The sequence below is a fragment of the Vitis vinifera genome, chromosome 5 (assembly GCF_030704535.1).
Source record: "Vitis vinifera cultivar Pinot Noir 40024 chromosome 5, ASM3070453v1".
NCBI classification, from domain to species: Eukaryota; Viridiplantae; Streptophyta; class Magnoliopsida; order Vitales; family Vitaceae; genus Vitis; species Vitis vinifera.
The window spans coordinates 9,765,833-9,775,850 of record NC_081809.1 but is presented as its reverse complement, the minus strand read 5'-3'; the positions used below and the strand labels follow the sequence as shown (position 1 = coordinate 9,775,850).

General features: G+C 33.1%; 1 non-coding gene across 1 annotated transcript; it reads left to right on the top strand.

Moving 5' to 3' along the window:
- The first annotated feature begins 239 nt into the window (after nt 1-239).
- Nucleotides 240-312, top strand: TRNAE-CUC (transfer RNA glutamic acid (anticodon CUC)). The gene has a single exon. It is a non-coding gene; the product is annotated as a tRNA-Glu (tRNA).
- The last annotated feature ends 9,706 nt before the right edge of the window (nt 313-10,018 follow it).

The window sequence follows — 10,018 nt, the reverse complement described above, 5'->3', positions numbered from 1 at the left end:
ACAAAAACACCAAAACTTACACAAAGTGATCAAAATTGCTTTAAAGGATCCTTAACATGCCAATTGAGTTAAAAGGCCTAAACTACTACTCAAAAGTGTTTAAAAGGATTAATTATAGGCTATCAAATAGCACTTTTTGAGTAGTAATCAGATAACTCCCGTATGAGGACTGAATCAAATAGGTACACCAATTGGGGACAAATCAAATGGCATTGTTGCTGGGGATTGAATCCTACCATTCCGTTGTAGTCTAGTTGGTTAAGATACTCAGCTCTCACCCGAGAGACCCAGGTTCAAGTCCCGACAACGGAACCTCTCCCCCCAACTGACATATTGCTAGTCCTTTAGCAATGAAGGAGAGAAAAAAGAAAAATAGACAGTACAATAATTTACAAAATCATGCTGATCACTCCAAAAAATTTTCAAGTGGCAAGATATGGATTATACTCTCACATGGAACATCAAAGAGGCAAAACCCAACCTTCAAAAAGAGTCATCAAATCTCTTTCCTAATTACAATGTATAAAGAGTAGGCATTATGCAAATTTAAGTATTAAAAGGATTTCCACTCTCATAGGCTCAATCCTTACTCTTCCACAAAAATCTAAGTGTTATTTATTAGTTTCCGAAGATAGTATGTCGAACTATACTCTCCCCCAACCTAGTTCTTTCTCAAATCTTAGCAAACTGATCAACCTTCAATAGGCTAAGAACACACCTATTTTATTTCACAATTTTTTTCATTGTAGGAGTGCAATGCTAAAGGTATTGTTTTCTAAAGTGTCCATGTAACGGGGATCCATCGATGACTCTCAACCAATCAAGGTTTAGGGCATCAAGCTTTAAGGATCTTTCAACGACTAACTCCTCAGATTTTATCCTGGACTTTTGAAATTGAAATTTAATACCCAAGCACTTATAATATGTTAAACTCCACCTATTCACCCTTGTAACGAGCATTGAGGTCGGTGGCTCCCAACCAATCAAGGCTTAAGGCACCAGGTTTTAAAGATTTTCACCATATACCCCTCGGACCTTGCTCAAGTTTCAAAGCAAGCATAACACTTTGTTCTTTCTTTTTTTTTTTTTTTTTCAAAGGCTCATTGACCTTTTATCAGGTGTCCCAACACTATTAAAACGAGGTCAAAAGTACCAAGTCTAAATTTTCCTAAGTTCAGGGGGTGAGATAGTTTTTCATCTTATAATTGGAACCTAATGTGCACATTGTGTGGTAAGATTAAAGTGGAAAAAATAAGGTTGAAATCAATAGGAGTTTCAATAATTCATCAACCTTGATAAGCAAAATACGACTCTAATATTCAAGTAAAAAGACAAGAATTCAATTTTTCCCATTTCATTTTGAGAATTTTTCCTTAATAATCATGGAGAGTAGAGTAAAAACTTTTAAAATGAAGCAAAAATTTTAAAATTAAGCAAAAAGTACTAAATTAACAAAATAACTCAGCATTATTAACAATACTTACTTCTTCAACTCTCCCCCCAACCAAGATCAACATTGTCCTCAATGTGTCAAGATCGATTGAAAATATAAGGAGGAAGTGGTACTTCCTGAGTGACATGGAGTCTGAGTTGTATAGGAGAAACCACATGAGTAAAAAAAAAACAAAACAGTCATGAGAAGAGGAAATAGAAAAATGTTAAGTATAACAAAAAATGATGTCTATATATTAATTTGAGAAAGTACAATATGAAATATGATCAAGTAATACATCCAATCCTAGAATATAAAGCATCAAAACAAGGAACAATCTCTACTAATATAATATGTAAATACAATAGAATAAAGAGATGTCCTATGATCAAGTAGCGGGGGCCTCTGGTGGAGATGATGCATCCTCAAGTGGGGCATTGCAAGGTGGCAGAAGGATTCGCAAGGCGTTTTGGCTTTCACACAGTGCCTTTGGGTGTGCGAAATGGGTTCGTAGACCCCATATAATTTTCAGCAAATTCGAAATTGCGATTTTTTTTTTTTGCTCTGCGAAAATTTCACATGCCTTGCGAAAAATTCGCAGGGGTACGAACTAATTTGGCAAGGGTGTGAACTATCCTATTTTCTCCTCTGTTTGAAATCTCCCTCCCCCTGCAATCGATCATCAAAAAAATCTAAGTTAAATCAAACCAAAATGAAATTAAAGCGAGAAATCAAAATCAAAATAATTCAAAACTAAAACAAAAAGATATGGACTTGATAGTCTTTAGAAAGACCAAGTCCATCAAAAAACCGGTTTTGTCAAGCTTGTTGTGGATCAAGGAAGATGAATTCCTCCTTTCACATTTGTTGGGGATGGCAACTTGACAATACAATCTTTGCTTCATCTTCTTCCCGGCATGCATATTTCATCTCTGGAGGTAGCGGGTTAAGAATAAGCTTTGGGGGCTCCTCCTTAGCATGTCTCTGTATCTCCACCTCATTGAGTAAGGGTTGCATTTCTTTTCTCCTCATCTAAGGGGACAGAGTAGCAAGCAAATATGAGGGTTCAGGTAACTTTTCATCATGTTTTGGCTTGAATGTGGGCTAATTAACCATAACTGCTTTGACTTCCCTCACCATTGAAGTTTATCCCTTTTGAGCCTCCACTTTATGGATACCCTTGGGATTTTGATAAGGTTGAGAAGGAAAGTTTCCTTTTTCTCGCACTGTTGAGGTTGGTAAGCCTTGAGATTGAGTATTGGATATTGTCTATCTTCTAAGACAGATCATTTTGCCTCCCATCCATTCTTTTATCTAAACTGTCAATTCTTTGACTGAGCTGAGCATTGATGGATTTCTGAGCTGCTACAAAGTCTCCCATAACCTTGCTAAGATTCATAATGGCTTGTTCAAGATTTGAGCCTTGCTGTTGTGCTTGAGCAGGTTGTGTGTACTGACGTAGTTGTGGTTCCTAAGAGAAATTTGGATGATTCCTACAATTTGAATTGTAGGTGTTGTGATCACTAAACATCTCTCTCGCCGCTGGAATGGTAGGACACTTCTCCACCAAGTGCTCAAAAGATTGACAAATGGAACACGACATAGCTTGCACTGGTGTTTCAGAAATGACATGCACTTCTCGTATCTGATAGGGCATGCATAACTAGTAATATCTGAAATAAAAACAAAAAAAACAAAAGAAAAATAATTCTAGAAAGAAAAAATTAAGGTTAACTAAAAGCTAAATAAAAGATAAACTAAAAACATAAATAAATAAAAAGAAACAAATAAAAAGAGTTCATAAAAGAAAAGAAAAATCACCAAACTTGTGATGAAGATCAGAAGTGTTCTGAAAAGATATATCACTGTGAAGTGGCACCATCCCCGGGTCTCTCGGGTGAGAGCCGAGTATCCTAACCAACTAGACTACAACGGAATGGTAGGATTCAATCCCCAGCAATGACGCCATTTGATTTGTCCCCAATTGGTGTACCTATTTGATTCAGTCCTCAGACAGGAGTTATCAACAAAATTTATAAACCTAATTCACCATATACTAAGGTAGCATAGCTAGCATAGCATATTGGTTCTAGGATCATCCACAAGGATGGGTTTTCATATCACACATGATATTAGTTTAAAGTACTAAAATGGTGCTTTTTCTTTTATGAGTTAGCTTTAAAAGAAAACATAAAGTTGGTTGAAAATGGTTGGTTTTAAGCTAACCAAAAATAGTAACTGAGATTAATTACAAAGAAAAGGTTTCTTGGAGTTTTAGGTCATTAGGTTTAGGTTCCTTATACAAAAGGGGAGATTCCGGATCTTTTCCTCGCATTGGGGATTTAACCTATAGTTATTTCCCGAATCGGTGTGTTACAGTTGCTTCCCATTAATGGTTTCAAACACTAAAGTCTTCTCACTTATTCATCTTGCAATGGTGCATACCTCTCACCTAGTATTGGCCATTCAAGGTGATCCTTAACCTTGGATTACCCTTCAAAAGCTCGCAAGAGATAACTAATGTATGTCTCCAGGGAGTCCGAAAAGCTTACCAAGTGTTGGCTATTCTAGGTAATCCTACCTTTAAACCACCTGCCAGAGGCTTGCAAGAGATAACTAATGGATCTCAATGGATGGAGTCCGAAAAGATTACCAAGTGTTGGCCCAGGTGATTTTAAGGGATTTTAAGTTAACTAAAAAAAATAAAAACCATTAACGGGTCACAACTTCTCTTCATTTAAAACTGAAATAAGGAAAACTCCCACTTTTGGATCCAGATCCCTTACCTAGCTTCCTTCAGTCCAAGAAACAGTGGCTAGCCTCAAATTGTTCCTTTAAGGTGGACGGAACCAAATACTACTAGTACTAGTAACCTCTAACCAAACCCCTAGAGGCTGGGGTCCAAATCAATTACATTCCCCACCAAGAAATGTAAAGGTCAACTATTATATCCCAATGACAAGGGCCCAAAAGTCATGAGTCAACTATTATATCCCGTTGACAAGGACCAAACAAACCAGAGTCAAACACTTATTTTTCAATTATTCAAATTTTCAAAACATAATATCTCCACATTTCTCTATTGTAAACAAAATATAAGGTTCTAACATACTTTTCATGCAAAATATATTTGATCCATGCATAAGAATAATAACTCAAAATGTTTCCAAATGATGTATATAAAATTTTGTTTCTAAAAAAAATAATAACTACATTAATTTCCCTTACCTTAAAAGAAGTCCTCAAAAACTTTGGAGAAAAATAATCATGAAAATCTACTTTTCACCTAACAAAATATAAGAGAAAAAAATCATTACTAGTTATCTAAAATTATTGGTTTGACAATCCTAAAATTTTAGGTATTCAAATTAATGTTTTTCATTATGAAAGATAATTTAATCTATTCTTATTTTAGAAAAATTAATAAATTTCTAATTCATATAAAACTTAATTTTAATTTTCAATTTATTTCTTGGAACACAACATAATTTAATTAAACTACAATTTATTTCACTAATTAAATTTTATGTTACTTATTAACTTAATATTTATCATTAATCTAATTATAATACTATAAATTTAACTAAATTGTATTTCACCTTGTTTATTTATACATAGTTTATTCTACCACTTTCATATTTTCCAAACACAACTACCATAACGCTCACACAACTATCATTGTAATCTATATATATATATATATATATATATATATATATATATATAAATATGTACATACCATCCACCCACTCACACACTCCACATGCATGCCTTTTATTATTAATAATAATATTATTTTCATCCACCACTCACACACTCCACATGCATGTCTTTTATTATTATAAATATTATTATTTTCCCCATTCCTCTATCGTTCAGTTCCCACACGCATGCAACATTTTTTTTCTTTTTTTTTCCACCATTCTTTTATCTTCCAATGCACATGCGTTCTTTTTTTTTTTTTTTTCCCACCATTTTTCTATCTTCCAGTGCACACACATTCCTTCCTTCTTCTTTTTTTCCTAATATTTTCTAAGCCCTTCAACCACAAATAACAATATATTTATTAACTTTTTTAAAAAAATAAAATTAACCCTAGCCTAAAATCGAAACCTTCCAAGGAATCTTTTTTTTTTTTTTTCATCTAAAAAAACTTAAGATCTCCCAATTTCCAACAATAAATTAAAATCTTAAATTTTCACTATTTTGATATTAAAACGAATAAAAAAAAATAAACTAACCCTAATTTAGATTTGGGTTTTCCAAAAGATATCTAATGTGTTTGAAATTAACCAATGAATCTAAAATATTAAACTAGGGGTTAGAATCTTACCTATAGAGATTTGTTCTTCAAACCCTGAAATCCAACTCCAACCTTACTGTAGACCTTTCTTGGACCAACATTTTTTTCTCACACCCAAGGGAGAACTGTGTTTTTCATTCAAAAGTGGGGGTCGGTTTCCTTTGGAGCTACATGCATGGGACAGGTGCCAAGAAGACACCACCACCTCGCCATGGTGGTGGTTGAGATGAGGACTTCTACTGAGCAAGCAGCAGAGGGTGATGGAGAGGAGCAGTGGAACAGGGAAAAAAAATGATGTTTTCAAAGAAAGAAAAAGAAAAGGGAGGGAAGAAAGTTAAAAAAAAAAAAAAAAGGAGAGCAGCTTGAAGCTCAGAGTTCTAGCTGAAGAGGAACGCTTCCAGGTATGTTTGTTGTAGCTTTTTAGCTCATTCTTATTTACCACTCTGTTGTTGTTGTTTTTTTTTTTTTTTTTTTTTTTAATTTCTTCTTTCATTCTTTCTGGTACATTCTAAGCATTGTTCAATTGTGTGAGTACGGATGTGATGCTGTATTGCTTTTCTCTCATATTTTGATTTGAATGTGGGTCACTCTTACAGACGGTTGACGTCCTCATTTCGATATTTGTCTTGATCTTTCCCTATGTACCACTGGTTTTTGAACACATTGAATCAAGCATGAAATAGGTTTTCATTTAAGGGTGCACTTATTTGCTTATCTTTTGTTATCATACTCTGTTTTGGTTTGGTTGTCTTTCTATAGTTATGCTTGTTTCAAATTGCTCTGTTTTGCTTCCCGGGTGTGAGATTCTAGGCCCATGAGAAAATAGCATAGTAGAAGAGGAAAGAAGGGGGCTTAACAGGAAGAGCCGAATGGTTCTCCGGGAATAAAGATCTGCAAGCCTTTTTGGCTGATAGAATCAATTGAAGTCTGAAGAGAGCAGTGCAAATCCTCATAAGCATCTTCGAATCAGAAATATTAGGAAAGCTAGAATGATGAGAAAAACAAGAAAAATTGGTCACCTTTGTAGCCACCTTTGAACTTGTGTGATTTTTTAGTATTAAGGATTCTAGAGGAGGGAGTCCCCAGGTTGTTATTGAAAAGCAAAACAAGTTTTGGCTCTATTGAAGACATGACGGAATGAAGCTGACTTGTTGAAGAGAATTCGAGGATTCGGGACAACTTAACAATGGAGAGACATTGACATAAGAAGCTTTTGATAGACTGTATAGGATAGAGCACCTATTGGTTCATGGTTCAGGTTTAAAATTTGGTTTTCATTTTAGTTTCTTAAAGATATTTGACAAATGATCACTGCTAACAACCTGCAGCATGTGAGTTTTATCGCTCTCTTCTTCTCGTTTCTCCTGCTCCTCTCTTTTGCCCCTGCATTTGAGGCATGTTCTTCACGCCCGGAGACTTCCGGATATTCATGTCCACCCTTCATTTCTACTCTTTCTTTCCCATTTTCTCCAACACTGCAAATGCCATCACCGTCGTTCAGAATTTCTTGGATTATGGCGGCACCATCGTCAGTATCGTGAAGGGCAGTCATTTTGGAGTTCGATTCTGGAGCAGCTTTAGGATATTCTAGTTCGGGCTCTACTCCGGGCTGTGGTGACTTTGTTTATGCTCGCTTGATACATTGGCGAGGAGGAGGATTAAGCAAGGGTTACGGTATTCGTCGAGCCTTTAAGTTTTTTTTTTATTTTTTATTTTTATATTGATTGTGAATGCTACTGTTTTGGGGCCTGTCTATTTTTACCATGGTTTTAAAAACCGGACAGGACCAGTCGGTCGGATCGGTCCAACCGTCGATCGGTGAACTATCCGGTTCGGTCCGCTCAATGAACCCTTTTGTTATCAAACCGGCATTGAACCGTTCAAACTGACGGTTGAACCGTCAAACCGGACGACCCGTCCGGTTTTTTGCAAACCGGACGACCCGTCCGGTTTTTTGCAAACCGGTCATAACTTAAAAACAAGTTTTTGTTTACTATGAAATGGCCCATTCCAGGCCCAATGCTTACAACTCAACCTAATAAACCATCTTTGGTCCAAGCCACTAGGCCTAGTCCACTGATAAGATTAAAACACTATTATTTGGGCCATGTCTACAAGCCCAATTTGCAGCATTTTTTATTTTAAAATAACACTTGCATTTGGGCCATGCTTCCAGGCCCAGCTGGCTGGCTTGTTTGGCTTAAAGGCAAGTTGGAAGGCATTTATAGAGCACATGGAGCACATAAAATTCTTGTGCTTCCGATGTGGGATTGGGAATGAGACTATTAGAGGAAAACATTGCCTCTAGAGGGTTGGATGCATGGAACTTTGATTTTATTTCAAAATTTTATCATATAAAATCTTTAAAAAAATGTAAATATTTAAATTCCTGTTTATTTTTATAATAATTATAAAAAATAATATAAATTAGTTAATAGAATAATTTAAAAACAATAAAATACAAAGACAAAAGGATAAAATTAAATATTTTAAATTTTTTCATCTTAAATATATATTCTTTCTTAAATATTACATATTTCTATTTAATAAAATTTAAAATATTAAACTTTATCATTTAATTTAATATACCAAATATAAAAATCAAACATTATTAAAATTACAATTTTATATATTTTAATTTTTATAATTATTTTTAATTTTAATAATATATAAATTATATATTTATGACGTCATCGGTTCGACCGCCGGTCCGACCAGTGAACCGTGAACCGGTAACTTTTCCAGTTCGATCACCGGTCCGGTTCTAAAAACATTGATTTTTACAGGTATTTGTTGGGCTACATGGGTGCTTGGTAAGCAGTTGACTTGGAGAGTAACTTTGGTAAACAAAGAACCTGGTGCTCCCTACTCGTGACAATGACATAATAGCCCCAGGTCTCCTCTTTTAGCCAAAGCAAAGGTGAAAATTGAAGATGCAGCAAGGATGCAACTGTATAGGATTGGAATTGGGTTTTGTGCATTGTATAGTACACCACTCAAAGAGTACATCTTTTTTTTTTATTAGTTAATTCTCCGCCTCTTGATATCAAAATTTATTTTTTTCAAATTTCAATTTTTTAAATTCATTTGTTTAAAACTTTCATTTTTAAATCATTCTTCAAATTTTGATTTCTAAATTTAATTTCCAATTTCTGGAATTCCAATTTTCACATTTATTTATTTAATAATTATTATTTTCATTGTTATTATTATTTCATTTATTTATATTTAAATTTCCATCTTTAAGTAATTTTCAAAATTTCGATTTCCGAATTTAATCTTCAATTTAAAAAATTCTAATATTCATGTTCATTTATTCAATCATTATTTTCGTTATTATTATTAATCTATTTATTCATTTATTTTAAAATTCCATCTTTAAACAATTTTTCAGAATTTCGACTTCTGAATTTAATTTTCAATTTCAAAAATTCTAATATTCATGTTCATTTATTTAATCACTATTTTAGTTATTATTATTATTCTATCTCTTCATTTATTTATTTATTTATCTTAAAATTTCATCTTTAAACAATTTTTCAATATTCCGGCTTCCGAATTTAATTTTCAATTTCAAAAATTCTAATATTCATGTTCATTTATTTAATCATTATTTTAGTTATTATTATTATTCTATTTATTCATTTATTTTAAAATTCCATTTTTAAGCAATTTTTCAAAATTCCGACTTCCGAATTTAATTTTCAACTTCAAAAATTCTAATATTCACGTTCATTTATTTAATCATTATTTTCGTTATTATTATTATTCTATTTATTTATTTGTTTATTTATTTTAAAATTCCATCTTTAAACAATTTTTCAAAATTCCGACTTCTGAATTTAATTTCCCAATTCAAAAATTCTAATATTCACGTTCATTTCTTTAATTATTATTTTTGTTATTATTATTATTCTATTTATTTATTCATTTATTTATTTTAAAATTCCATCTTTAAACAATTTTTCAAAATTCCAATTTCTTTCAAATTTAATTTCCAAAATTCCAATTCTTAAATTTAATTCCCAAGACTCCAATTTTCAAATAATTTTCGAGGTTCCAATTTTCAAATAAATTTCAAAAATCTGGTTTTCCCTCGAACAGTTTTAATTCCACTCTGGTCTTCAAAGAACCTTCTGTTTCTCTTGATTTTACATAAGCACAAATGAATTTTTCATAATTTCTAAAACAATGGAATTTGTGGGATTAATTCATGCAAAATCAATTGGGCTTTGGTGGGGGCCCTACATATGAAATTTCTCATCTGATTGTCAATTGTTATG